Source organism: Lutra lutra, chromosome X (assembly GCF_902655055.1).
Source record: "Lutra lutra chromosome X, mLutLut1.2, whole genome shotgun sequence".
Lineage (NCBI taxonomy): Eukaryota > Metazoa > Chordata > Mammalia > Carnivora > Mustelidae > Lutra > Lutra lutra.
In genome coordinates, this window is record NC_062296.1 from 31,757,144 (window position 1) to 31,771,769 (window position 14,626).

At 34.2% G+C, this 14,626-nt stretch overlaps 1 protein-coding gene across 1 annotated transcript in view; it reads right to left on the reverse strand.

The window, feature by feature from the left end:
* The window catches only part of HTR2C (5-hydroxytryptamine receptor 2C), a 295,033-nt gene that overhangs the window by 61,476 nt on the left and 218,931 nt on the right, over positions 1-14,626 (reverse strand). The window lies entirely within an intron of this gene.

The following is a 14,626-nucleotide window of genomic DNA, read 5'->3' on the forward strand; positions in this document are numbered from 1 at the left end:
CTTCTCACTAGAGAATATTATGCTAAGTGAAATAAGTTAGAGAAAGACAAATACCATATGATTTTACTCATATGTGGAATTTAAGAAACAAAATAAACAAACATGGGGGGTAAGAGAGAGAAAAACCAAGAAACAGACTCTTAAGTATAGAGAACAAATTGATGGTTATCAGAAGGGAGGTGGGCGGGGTAAAGGGTGAAAGAGGTAATGGGGATTAAGGAGGCCACTTATTGTGATGAGCACTGGGTGTTGAGTCACTAGACTGTACACCTCTAAGTAATATAACACTGTATGTTAACTAACTGGAATTTAAATAAAAACATAAAAAAAAAAACCCTTCTGTCTAAGTACACCCAGGCCCAGATGACTTCATTGGTTAATTTTATCAAATGTCTAGAGAAGAATTAACACCAATCATTCAAACACTCTTCCAAAAAAATAGAAGGAAAGATAATTTCCCACCTAATTTTATGAGGTCAGGATTACCCTGATACTAAAAACAGACAAAGAACTCGTACAAGAAGAAACCCACAAATACATACTTTTTCTAATATAGGTACGAAAATTCTCAGCAACATACTAGTCAACTAAGTCCAATAATATATAGAAATTATTATATATCATGACCAAGTGGGATTTACCCAAGGAATGCAAGGTTGTGTCAGCATATGAAAATCAATTAATACAACATACCATATTAATAAATTAAAAGACAGAAATTCAATGCATTTTCACAATAAAACAGTCAACATATAAGATATAAAAGAGGAACTCCTTAATCTTAGAACACTTACACACCATCTATAGCTTACATCATACCTCATTCTGAAAAACTGAAAACTTTTCTCATAAGATCAGAACAACACAAGTATGCTTTTTACTACTTCTATTAATATTATATCAGAGGTTTTAAGTAAAGCATTTAGGTAAGAAAAAGAAATGCAAGGCATTCAGAGTTTAAGAGAAGACCTTCTTTATTTGACCATTACATGATCTTGTACTAGAAAATGAGATTTTGGCAAAACTTCAGGACTTCAAATTATGATCTATATAAACTAATCATTTGAAGTGGTATATAATAGCAATGGACACTTTGTAAATAAAATAAAACAATCCCAATTTCATTAACATTTTAAAATAATATAATATCTAGGAATAAATTTAATAAAAGAAGTATAAGACTGGTACATTGAAAACTGCAAAAAATTTTATTAAAGAAATTAAAGAATATAAGGAATTCTAAATACATGGAAAGATATCCGGTGTTTATGAATTGGAAGACTTGATATTGTTAAGATGAAAATTACAAATTTTTTTACAGATTTAATGCAATTCTTATAAAAATCCTAGATGCCTTATTTTTCAGAAATTGACAAACTGCTTATAAAATTATATGAAGTTGCAAGGGACACAGAAGGGACCCAAAACAACAGAAAAAGAAGAATAAAACAGATATCCAGATCCAGGAGTCACAGAGAGCTCCAATCAAAATCAATGGAAGCAGTTCCACACCAAGACATATTGTAATTACATTTACAAAACTAAATGATACCGAAAACTCTTGAAAGCAGCAACATGAAAGAAGTCCTTAACTTACAAGGGGAAACTCATAAAGCTAGCTGGAGATTTCCCAACAGAAACTTGACAAGCCAGAAGGGAATGGCATGATATATTATTCAAAATGCTGAATGGGAAAAATTTGCATCCAAGAATCCTTTATCCAGCAAGGCTATCATTCAGAATAGAAGGAAAAATAAAAGTGTTTCCCAGAAAAACAGGAACTAAAGGAGTTTGTGACCACTAAACTAGCCCTGCAAGAAATATTAAAGGGGTCTCTTTGAGTGGAAAGGAGAGAGCTGAAGTGACAAAGACAAGAAAGGATCAGGAAAAATCTCCAGAAACAATGACAAAACAAGTAATAAAATGGCAATAAATACATACCTATCGATAATTACTCTGAATGTAAATGGACTAAACACTCAAAAGACATACGGTGTCAGAATGGATTAAAAAAACAAGGCCCATCTATGTGCTGCCTATAAGGGACTCATTTTAGACATAAAGACACCAGCATATACAAAGTGATGGGGTGGAGAAGCATTATTCACAAAAATGAGTGTCGAAAAAAAACCAAATAGCAGTATTTATACCAGACAAGCTAGACTTTTTGTTCTTGTATTGTTTTTATCCTCCCAATCTTTCTCAATTGCTTCCAAAAACTTGAAAGGAGGACCACTTCCAAACTTATGTTATGAGGCTAGCATTACCTTGATACCAAAGCCATATAAGAACATTACAGGAAAAGAAAACTACAGATCAATAGCTTTGATGAATATATATGAAAAAATCCTCAACAATATACTAGCAAACTAAAGTCAACAGCACAATAAAAGGAACACACACCATGATCATATAGGGTTTATCCTTGGTATGCAAAAATACTTTAACATATGCAAATTAATTAGTGTATTATGACACATTAATAGAATGAAAGGTAAAAATCATATGATCATCCCAATAGAGATAAAAGAAAAAATGCAGAAAAAGCATTTTACAGAATTCAACATTCTTTCATGATAAAAACTCTCAACAAATTGTGTAGAGAAGGAATGTATCTCAATATAATAAAGACCATAGGTAACAAGCCCACAGCTAATGTACTCAGTGGTCAAGCCCCACATCAGGCTCCTTGCTCCATGGGGAGTCTGCTTCTACCTCTGCCTGTTACTCCCCTTGCTTATGTTCTCTTTCTCTCTCTGTCAAATAAATAAATAAATAAATAAATAAATAAAATCTTTTTAAAAAATCTGATAAGAGGTGTTTCACGAAATCTACAACTAACAAACATCATTCTTAATGTTGAAATATTGAACACTTTTCCACTATTCCACTCAGGAAAAAGAAAAAAATGTCCATTACCTCCATTTCTGTTAGAAAACATTATTTTCCAAGCTTTATCAGTGCAATTAAGCAAGAACAAGAAATTAAAGAATGTATTAAGAGAAGACGAAATAAATTTGTCACTATAAAATTACTGGATATGTAAAAAAAAATTCCAATGAAACTGTTGCTAAATAATGTAAACAGCCGCCCTGTTACAGAGTAAATTCAGAAAAAAGCAAATGTATTTCTATATACTAGCAACAAACATGTGGAAATAAAGTTTTAAAATACCAATACTATTTATAATAGCATTGTAGGAAATTAAACACATAGGGATAAATCTAACAAAGGTACTTCTAAACAAAAACTACAAAACATAACAAAGCCATTAAAGATAGCCTAAGTAAATGGAGGAATATTCTGGAAGTCAGAATATTGTTAAAACTTCAATTCTCACCTAACTGGTTTATAGATTCAATGTAATCTTGATTTAAAAAACAGTATGTTTTATTTGGAAGATTGACAAGGTAATTTAAATCTCATATGGAAATGAAAAAGCCTTAAAATAGGCTGGATAGTTTTGACAAAGAGCACAATAAAAGACTTACTCCTCTCGATATCAAGACTTAGTATGAAGCTACAGTAATTAGGACATTCTAGTATTGGTACAAGGAAAGAATACTGGACCAATAGAACAGAACAGATAGGCCAGTAGAAACAATGTACATAAGTTCACCTGGCTTATGAGAATGATTCCATTCTAATTTAGTGGATGAGAATAATCTTTACTTTTTACTTTTTAAAAAGATTTTATTTGAGAGAGAGAGAAAGCACAAGTAGGGTTAGGGGCGCAGGGAGAGGGACAAGCAGACTCCCTGCTGAGCAGGGAGCTTGATGTGGGGCTTAATCCTAGGACCCTGAGATTATGACCTCAGCTAAAGGCAGATGCTTAACCAACTGAGCCACCCAGTCACCCTGAGAACAATATTTTTAATAAGTGGTGTTGGAGGCGCCGGGGTGGCTCAGTTGCTGACCGTCTGCCTTCAGCTTAGGTCATGATCTCAGGGTCCTGGGATCGAGTCCCACATCAGGCTCCCTGCTCTGTGGGAAGCCTCCTTCTCCCCCACCACTCCCCCTTCTGGTGTTCCCTCTCTCTCTCTGTCTCTCTTCTCTGTCAAATAAATAAATTAAATCTTTAAAAAAGATAAATAAGTGGTGTTGAATCTATTAGATATTTACATGGGGAAAAAATTCAACCCCTACAAGAATTAAGGTGAGATGGCTATTAGACCTAAAAGTGAAAGCTGAGATCATCAAGCAATTATGAAAAAACAAAGCAAAACCAGAGGGGTTTATCCTCTTGAGCTTCGGATAAAAATTTTTTTTCTTAAACTGGATATAAAAATCTCTGGCTACTAAAGTAAACACTTACAAAGTAAACTTCATTAAAAGAGTAAAAAGCTAGGCAGAGGCTGGGAGAAAATATTCTGAATATATATATTCAGCAACGGATTCATTTAGAATGTAAAAAAGACCTCTGGAAATTAATTTTTAAAAGATAAATTGAAATAGGCAAATGGGTAGAAAAGATACATCACAAAGGATATAAAAGAAGCCATCCAAATACATAAAAAACATAAGAAATATTATTCAACATTGATTAGTGCTATTAAATAAATAGATAAATGAATGAATGATTAAATAAATAAATACTAAAATGAGATCGCAACTACATACTTACCAGAACACAATTTAATTATTAGGACGAGAGTTTGGCAAACTGTGACTCATAGGTCCAATCTGGCCTACAGCCAGCCTGTATTTATGTCTACTTAGAATTATTTTACAGTTTATTTATTTTAATTAATTAATTAATTAATTATTCATTTGAAAGAGAGAGCACAAGCAGGGGGAGAGGGAGAAGGCTCCCTTCAAAGCTGGGAGCACAAAGTGGCGCTCAGTCCCAGGATCTGGAGATCACGTCCTGAGCCAAAGGCAGATGCTTGACCTTCTGAGCCACCCAGGCACCTCTTAGTTTACATTTTAAAAGGTTGTTAAAAACATATGTAACAGAGATCACATGTGGTCCACAAATCCTAAAATATTTACTTCCTGACCCTGATAGAAATTATGTGCCCACAATTAAGACTGACAATATTAATTTTAGCAAAAACTTTATTTTTTTTCTTACATTTCTCACCTTACATTTCTTTCATCTCTCATATTGTGGATGGTTTCATGAATGGACACAGCCAATTTGGAAACATATTTGACAGTGTGTACTGAGCAAGTCTAAAGTGATCCTCAGATTTCTCTTTTGGGTAAAAGAACAGCAGAAAGGAATTTTTTTATCCATCAAAAACCATGGACACGGGGCGCCTGGGTGGCTCAGTGTGTTGAGCCTCTGCCTTCAGCTCAGGTCATGATCCCAGAGTCCTGGGATGGAGCCCCGCATTGGGCTCTCTGCTCAGCGGGAAGCCTGCTTCCCCTTCTCTCTCTGCCTGCTGCTCTGCCTACTTGTGATCTCTCTCTCTCTCTCTCTCTCTGTCAAATAAAAAAATAAAATCTTAAAAAACAACAACAACAACCATGGACACTCAGGTTCTTTGCAACTTTATAATAGCCTAACACTGGAAACAAACCAAATGCTAACCAACATTAACAAGGTAAATTCGTTTTTTAAATGTGTATATAATGGAACATTATGTGACAATGGAAAAGAACTAACTACTGATAAATGCAATGACATGGAGGGGTCATATAGATACAATATTGACTGAAAGAAATCAGACTGAAAGAGTACATATTATGTGCTTTCATTTATATGATGCTCCAAACAGGCAAAACTGATCTGTGGTTATGGAAGTCAGAATATCGGTTACCCATAGGAGATTACAGAAAGGGGCAATAGATAATTCTCTGGATATGTCGAATGTTCTATAACTTTTCCTGGTGTTCATTACAGTGGCATATACATCTGTAAAAATTCAACAAGCTATGCACTGAAGATTTGCGTATATCACTGTACATGTTACACTTAAAATTTTTAAATAGTTTTAAAGTTTATAGATAATATGAATTTTATTCATAGACATAGGTCAGAACCACTGACCTGAGATGAAAATTATATTTAAGATGTTGCCGGATGAGATAGAGCAGATATTCTGAGGGCATGGGTTGAATTTGTGAACCATGGCTACTAGTGAGTTATGAAGGTGGATAAAATTCCTTAAGGCAGTACCTTACTGGGTATTGAAATAACTAAGTCACTAATATGGTAGAGAATTTCATGTGGCAATGGAAAATGGCCCTGGCCAAAGGAGAAGGGTGAGCCAACATATGAAACCACGATGGTTAAAAAAAAAAAATCAAGGCAGAAAATAAAGAAAGCGGGAGAAAATGAATTGAAAAAAAAAAAAGTTAAAAAAATGTTTGAAGGAATTCTCTGAATAATTGAACACGGAGATTTGGAGAAGAACTATTGTTCTTGTTGTCATGGGTGTACCTGGCTCACTTAAGGACATGAAGATGTGTCTTGGATATAGTGAATACCATTCCTTTTACAGAGGTAGGAGTGGAGGTGTGGATGCACAAATGATAAACAATAAAGGTTCAATGGATGGGGAGATGGGGTTACTAGGTGGTGGGTATTAAGGAGGGCACTTGATGGAATGAGCACTGGGTATTATATGCAACTAATAAATCACTAAATTCTACTAAGTAATAATATACTATATGTTAACTAAATTGAATTTAAATAAAAAACAATAAAGTCTTAAATTAACAAAGCAAATGAGGAAATGGAGGGACTGGAATGTGAAAAATATTAAGGAGAAATATTAACGAATATTGAGGAGAGTTTGTGTTGATTTGCCATGGGGAGAAAGAGAATTCTAAATGATTGTCAGGTTCCTTTTTGGGTCAATGGGAGATCCTGTTGCTGTTCACCTGAGAAACAAATATGTGGGAGGAAGAAAAATTGGAGGTAGGGGAAGGTTTTGAGAGCAACTTGACAAGATGGCATTTGAGATACATATCCAACATTCATCTCTATATCCCTATATATCCAAAACTAGAGATCTGGATATAATCTGGATAGAAATGTGTACTTGAGAGTCATCAGTAGATAGATTTTAGTTTCTTTCTGTGGATGATTAAACCAGGAAAACTGTATAAGCAACTGGAAAGAATAGACTCTTGGAGAAGAGTGAGAGTAAAGCAGGAAATGAAGACAATAAATAAGAGCAGACAGAACGATAAGAGTGAAGAAAATCTGAGAAAAATGATGTCATAACTTGCAGAGGAAGAGAGAATTATGAGAAAGCATTGTCAACAGTTTCAGATGCCACAGAGGAAGCTAAAGTTGGAAACACAGCTCTTAAAAAGTGTGTCCCATCAATGCAAGCTGGTGAAGCCACTCCAGAAAACAGTATGGAGGATTCCTCAAAAAGTTGAAAATAGAGCTACCCTACAACCCAGCAATTGCCCTACTGGGTATTTACCCCAAAGATACAAATGCAGTGATCCAAAGGGGCAGGTGCACACCCATGTTTATAGCAGCAATGTCCACAATGGCCAAACTATGGAAAGAGCCTAGATGTCCATCAGCAGATGAATGGATAAAGAAGTTGTGGTGTATGTATCTATAATGGAATACTATGCAGCCATCAAAAATGAAATCTTGCCATTTGCAACGATATGGATGGAACTAGAGGCTATTATGCTAAGTGAAATAAGTCGATCAGAGAGGGACAATTATCATATCTCATAGATTTGAGGAATTTGAGAAACAAGACAGAGGATCATAGAGGAAGGGAGGGAAAAATGAAACAAGATGAAACCAGAGAGGGAGACAAACCATAAGAGAATCTTAATCTCAAGAAGCAAACTGAGGGTTGCTGGAGAGAAGGGAGTGGAAGGGATGGGGTGGTGGGGTGATGGACATTGGGGAGGGTATGTGGTATGGTGAGTGTTGTGAATTGTGTAAGACTGAAGAATCACAGGCATGTATCCCTGAAACAAATAATACATTATATGTTAATTTAGAAGGTGTGGCCTATGGATATCTGGGCATCTCTAAGACCCTTTGAAAATAGTATTGTGAAATCAAAACTATTTCTGTAATAATCTTACTGTGTTATTTGTTGTTTTTTTCCTGTGTTTACATTCTTAGCGATGGTGCAAAATAATAGTGGGTAAAATTGCTGGTGTCTTAGCATGAATCAGGCTAGCGACACCAAATTGTATAGGTAATCATTGTTTTGTTCACTACCACACACATTCAAGGAAAAAAGGCCAGTTTTACCCAAGAAAGGCCTTAGTGAAGTAGTAACAAATATTAATTTTACTAAATTTGACTCTTTTAATAATCTATGTGATTAAATGGAAGTATACATAGAGCACTTCTGCAGCATACTGATATAAGGTTGTTACTTTGAGGAAAAGCACTTATGCAGTTGTTAGAGCTGGAGGAGGCACTAGATGCTTTTCCCATGGAATAACATTTTTCCTTGAAAGAATGACTGCCAGACACACGGGCATTATTCATACGTGAATTATCTGGCAGACTTGTTCTTAAAAATGGATGTGTTGAACCTGACAGGTCAAGGATAAAGACAGATGATATTTATTGTTAATGATAAAATTTGAGCTTGCCAGTGAATATTGGAACTTTGGAAAACTTGTACACACCCCTGGGAGTTTGACACTTCTCTAATATTTAGAGACATTTCTGACAAGATTGGTAGGGATTATTAATGCATGTGATTTTTTTGATACTGTATTAACATTTGGGAAATCTGCATAACTCACGGGAACCAATATTTTCTGAATGACCCACGCTTGATGTTACAAGATAATGCATGGTTAAAATGTCAAAGCAAAAGACAGATTAGTGGATTTTAATGTAACGGCATATGAAAAAAATCAGTGATATGGTTTCCAATTACATATTGCAACTGAATTTAAGAAAAAAAAAACTTGCTGGATTTTAGTGAGTCTCAAAGAAAATGTCCACTATTATCTGAAAACATTATTAAAATACCTTCCTATATTGAGGCTACCTATCTGAAGATATATATATTTTTTTCACAGAATTCAACCGAAGCAACTCATTGGGACAGATTAGATTGCAGAAGCAGAGATGAGAAGCTTTCTGTCTTCTATTAAGCCAGATAATAAACAGATTTTTAAAAGTCTAAAAAAAGTCGCTCTTCACTAACTTCATTTTTTTTGGGAAAATGCAGTGATTTTTCATAGAGCTATGTTATTTATGTAAGCATATAATAGGTTTCTTGTCTTTTAAATAAATCCATACATAAATAAACTGTTCTCAATTTTAATTTCCAGGACAATAAATATTGATAGAGTCACTAATGAACTTATAAAGAATGGCTTCAATAGAGTGACAGAGCTACAAAATTCTTATGAGATGACTTGTAAATGGCAACAAGGAAAACATGAGTGTGACCAAATGTAAGCTTGGCTATAAAGCCTAGGAGAGAGACTGGACATTATTTAAGTTAGTATGTAGATTAGAGAAAGTATCTTTTTAGAATTCAGTTAACCTCTTTCTAGATTATTTTATAAATTTAAAGAGACCCCAATCAAAATACAGACAGGATTTTAAAATGGGACTAAGAAAGATAATGTTAAAGCTCATATGGAAAACGAAACATTCCCAGCTCTAAAAGATAAGAGTTATGAGTGAAAATGAATCATATCAGATGACAAAATTAGTTATGAAATTCTCATAATTAATACAGTGGGGGAATTGGTACAGGAATAGACACACTATTGGAATACAATGTAAACTTCAGAAATAGGCTCAGATGTGGAAGAAAATTTAATATATTATAAAGGTGGCATTGCAAATTACAGACTACATAAACTTTTTATTTTTATTTATTTATTTTTTTAAAAAAGATTTTATTTATTTATTTGACAGAGAGAAATCACAAGTAAGCAGAGAGGCAGGCAGAGAGAGAGGAGGAAGCAGGCTCCCTGCTGAGCAGAAAGCCCGATGCCGGGCTCGAACCCAGGACCTGGGATCATGACCTGAGCCGAAGGCAGCGGCTTAACCCACTGAGCCACCCAGGCGCCCCTACATAAACTTTTTAAATAAACAGCATGAGGCAGCTGAGTGATTATTTGGAAGAAGATAAAATTGAATGCATATCTCACCGCATACAAAAATGAACTCCAAAAGGAACAGAGATCTGAATGTGAAAAATGACGTAAATATGTGTGATTTACTGTCTTACCTGAGTGTGGGGCAAGAATTTATAATAATCATTCAATATAGAAATGGAATCTGACTGACAAAATGAGCTGCAAAAAAAGAACAATTCTGCATGGCAGAAGCACCAGATGCATAGCGAATAGTAAACACAGAAAAAATATTTTCATTTATAACATATGTTTTTTTCTGTGATGTATCAAGAGCTATTGAAATTAAGAAAGAAATAGGTTAAAAAACAGAAAAATGACCAAAAGGTACATTTTGCAGAAAACTAATTTAGCAATGGCACTTAAATGTATGAAAACAAGCTCAACTTCTTTTATGACAAAGTAGATGCAAATTGAAGTTTAAAGATGTACCTTTTAGCAAGGCTTCAGGGAAACAGGCTCTCTTACATTGCTAGTAGGAATGAAGAAATGTTCAACCCTTTACTAATCGTTATCTATACATTAACCTCTTGCTAAATTAGAAATTTCTGTTAGGAATTTTTGTTGAAATTAAATTTCCAAAAGTATGAAACATATACAGAGTGAGAGGTATGCAGAGTGGTATGCAAATGATTATTTTTGCAAAATATTAGAAACAACTTCAAAGGCTCATACCACACATGAGGTTGGTTAAATAAATTATGATGTATCTAACCAGTGTAGTACTAGTGGGTGTAAAAAGTAGAAAAAAATTGGCTTTTAAATGCAGTGTTTTCCGAAAAAACAGATAATCGAGTCAAAAAATGGGCAGAAGATACAAGCAGACACGTCTCCAAGGAAGACATACAAATGGCTAACAGACACATGAAAAAGTGGTCATCATCATTACCTATCAGGGAAATTCAAATCAAAACCACATTGAGATAACACCTTACACCATTTAGAATGGCAAAAATTGACAACTAACCACTAAAAAGAACAAAGATTCTTTATAGGAGAGGACTGATTTCAGAACTGGAGCATGGAAAGTAAAAGGTGAATTTGGCATAATTCATTCCAGAAAGTAAGTGCTCAAAAACTGATCGTACATATTAAAAGGACTTCTCATAAAATAATCTAGGACAATTTTGAGCATCAAAATAATTAAGTATACCAATACCAAGTTTTATTGATTTCAAAAGAATTAAAAAGTTTTTACCAATATGAATAAATAAATGACAAAGAGTGGGAAGGAAAACTTTTCCTTATAGTGTAATGCTAACTAGAAAGGAAGAAAGAATGATAAAATAAGAAAAATTATCATTCTATAATCACATAACAATAAATGATTTAGGAAGAATTATCAATGGATTTTAAATCTACTGAGTCAAGTTTGTTGGAAAGTAATTTCTTAATTTCCAAATAAATGGAGATTTTCTAGTTATCTTTTGATAAACATTTATATCTCATTTGAATTTCAGCCAAAGAATATGTACTTTATGATTCAAACACTTTGAAATCTATTGAGAATTGATTTATAGCCAAATTACATGGTCAATTTTGATAAATATTTCTTGTTCAAATGATGGGAATATACATTTTTCACTTGTTAATGAGTTCTGCCTTTTTCATTGTTCTAATACAATTATTGAAAAAGGTTTGTTAAAATTTCACACCATAATTGTAGATTTGTCTGTTTTATTGCTCTGTCCATTTTTGATTTAGTAATGTTGAACCCATATTATTATACACATATAAGTTCATTACACAATGTCTTTCAGATGAATTAAATCTTTTCTCATTATGAATTAAACTTTCTTTAAAATTTTTTTTTTGCTGAAAAGTCTTCTGTCAGATTATTAATATAGCTACACAATTTTTCTATTACTGTTCATGTGGAGTACCTATTTTTTTTAAAGATTTTATTTATTTATTTGACAGAGATCACAAGTAGGCAGAGAGGCAAGCAGAGAGAGAGAGAGAGGGAAGCAGGCTCCCTGCTGAGCAGAGAGCTGATGTGGGGCTCGATCCCAGGACCCCGAGATCACGACCTGAGCTGAAGTCCCAGGACCCCGAGATCATGACCTGAGCCGAAGACAGAGGCTTTAAAGCCACCCAGGCACCCCTGGAGTACCTATTTTTAATTCTCACCCTTCTTATACTTTATATATGCCTCTTATAAACACACAGTTGGATTATTTTTTCAAATCCTGTCTGACAATCTTAGAATATTGAGTTCCGTTTGCAATTAGTGTAATTACTGATACATTTGGTTTCAATTCCACCATCTTAGTATTGTTTTTATATTTTCCCACCTGACCTGTGTTACATTTGCTACCCTTTACTGCCCCCTATTGGATTTGCTTTGTTATTCTATAATATTCCTCTAAATTTGGAAGTTAAACATTCCTTTTCTATTAGTGACTGCCTTTGAATATACAAGTTATACCTTATTCATCAAAGCTTAATATTAAATATCATTTTTATCTTTTTCCTGGACAATGAAAAAAGCTTACTTCCAACCTGCTTACTTATACGCTATTGTTTTGCGAATTTTAGTTCCATAAATATTCTGAGCTTCAGAAGACATAATTACATTTGTTTTATACAGCCAATGCTTTTCTTTAACCATATGTTTACCATTTTTTCAGTTATTCATTTTTTTCAGTGATTCTTTTTTTAAAAAATGAGTATAGTTGACACACAATGTTACATTTGTTTCATTATTCATTTGTTTCATTATCACAACACAATAATTCAACATGTATCATTTTCATTGTTCTGTTTCTTGTACCTTCTATCTTCCATCTGTGGCCATTTTCCTTCGTTTTAAGAACATCCTTTAGGATTTCCTTAAGTAGGAGTCTGATTTTGTCTTGTTCTCCTGACTTTTGTTTGCCAGATAGTCTTCATTTCACTTCAATTCCTGACGTATAATTTTGCTGAGTATATGGTTTTAATTTAGCATGAACTTTTTATCAGCACATTGACACTGTCATTTCAACATCTAGTTTTCATTGCTGTTGAGAAAATATTCATTCATCTTATCATAATTCTATTGAAGATTATCTCTTTATTTTTCCTCTTTAAAATTGATTTTTTTTTCTGTAATGTTGTTATGAGGGGTTCAATGTTGATTTTTTCTTATTCATTCTGCTTGAGGTTGAGCTCTTTCAATGTGAGAATCAGCATCTTAATTCCAAAAGCCATTATTTCTTCAAATATTGCCTTTCTGCCATTCTTTTCTCACCTTTAAGTCTTCTCTCTTTATTTTGTTTTTAAAATTTATTTATTTTTTTTAGAGAGATTGAGAGCACAGGCATGGAGGGGAGGGAGAGAGAAAATTAAGCAGACTCCATGCTGAGTGTGGAGCCTGATGCAGGGTTTGATCTCATGACTGAAATCACGATTTGAGCTGAAACCAAGAGTTGGAGACTTAACCTACTGCACCACCCACGTTGTATGTTTGTTCTTACTCTTTTCTCTCTCCTTTGTATCCTTCCAATTCTCCTTGCTTTGTTCATCACTGTTTCTTCTAATCGACCTCCAGTAATGCTCTTTTTAGTTATGTCTAAACTGCCTTTGGATTTGTGTTATGCCTAAGCTCCAGATTTTCCAGGTTCTTCTCAAATCTTACACGTCCCTGTTTGTAGTTTGTATTTTCTTGCTGAAATATTTAAATTCAGCTCATAATTTTCATATGCAGAATACAAATACTTCTTTAAAGTCTATGTTTACTAATTCCACTACCTTGAGTGTCAGTGAGTTTGTGTTACCTTTTATTATATCCGATTCATGCCGTTTTGTCTTTTCATATAACTGTTTATCACTGTACTCTAGCTACTGGAATTGAAAATTACTACAAGAAATAATTTGAAGTGTACAGTGATTTTTTGTTTACATAAGAGAAATCAAAAACTTGAAAAATATGAAATCACCTTAAGCCAATTTTCAGGCTTCAGATATTTATTGGTTACACACATAACTTAATCCTGGCCTGACTTCCATGTCAAGAGTGGTTTAAGCCTAGTCCATCTTTATTTCTAGGGTACAGGTCTTTGGCATCCAAAAAATAAGCTCAAGTTGGTCAACCCTTTGCCATACTCTGTATTCCTGCTTTAGACCTTTTTTGCTTGTGAGAATATGAAATGAACTTCTCAACATTCAGTCACATCTTCAGGTTAGGAAATGCATCCTTGTCAAAAGTGACCCAGGGACGCCTGGGTGGCTCAGTTGGTTGGACGACTGCCTTCGGCTCAGGTCATGATCCCCGGGTCCCGGGATCGAGTCCCGCATCGGGCTCCCAGCTCCATGGGGAGTCTGCTTCTCCCTCTGACCTTCTCCTCGCTCATGCTCTCTCTCACTGTCTCTCTCTCAAATAAATAAATAAAATCTTTAAAAAAAAAAAAGTGACCCAAAAGTCATAGTCATTCTTCCTAGATTTCTGTCTTTTTCTCGACCCTCCACTATCTTATTAGCTTCTCAATGTTAATAGTATTTTTCCATACTTTTTTGTTGTCTTTAACACAAACATCATTGCAGATTGCCCATCTGTCATTATTAGAAGCTGATGCCCCTAATACTCTAATTTAATTTA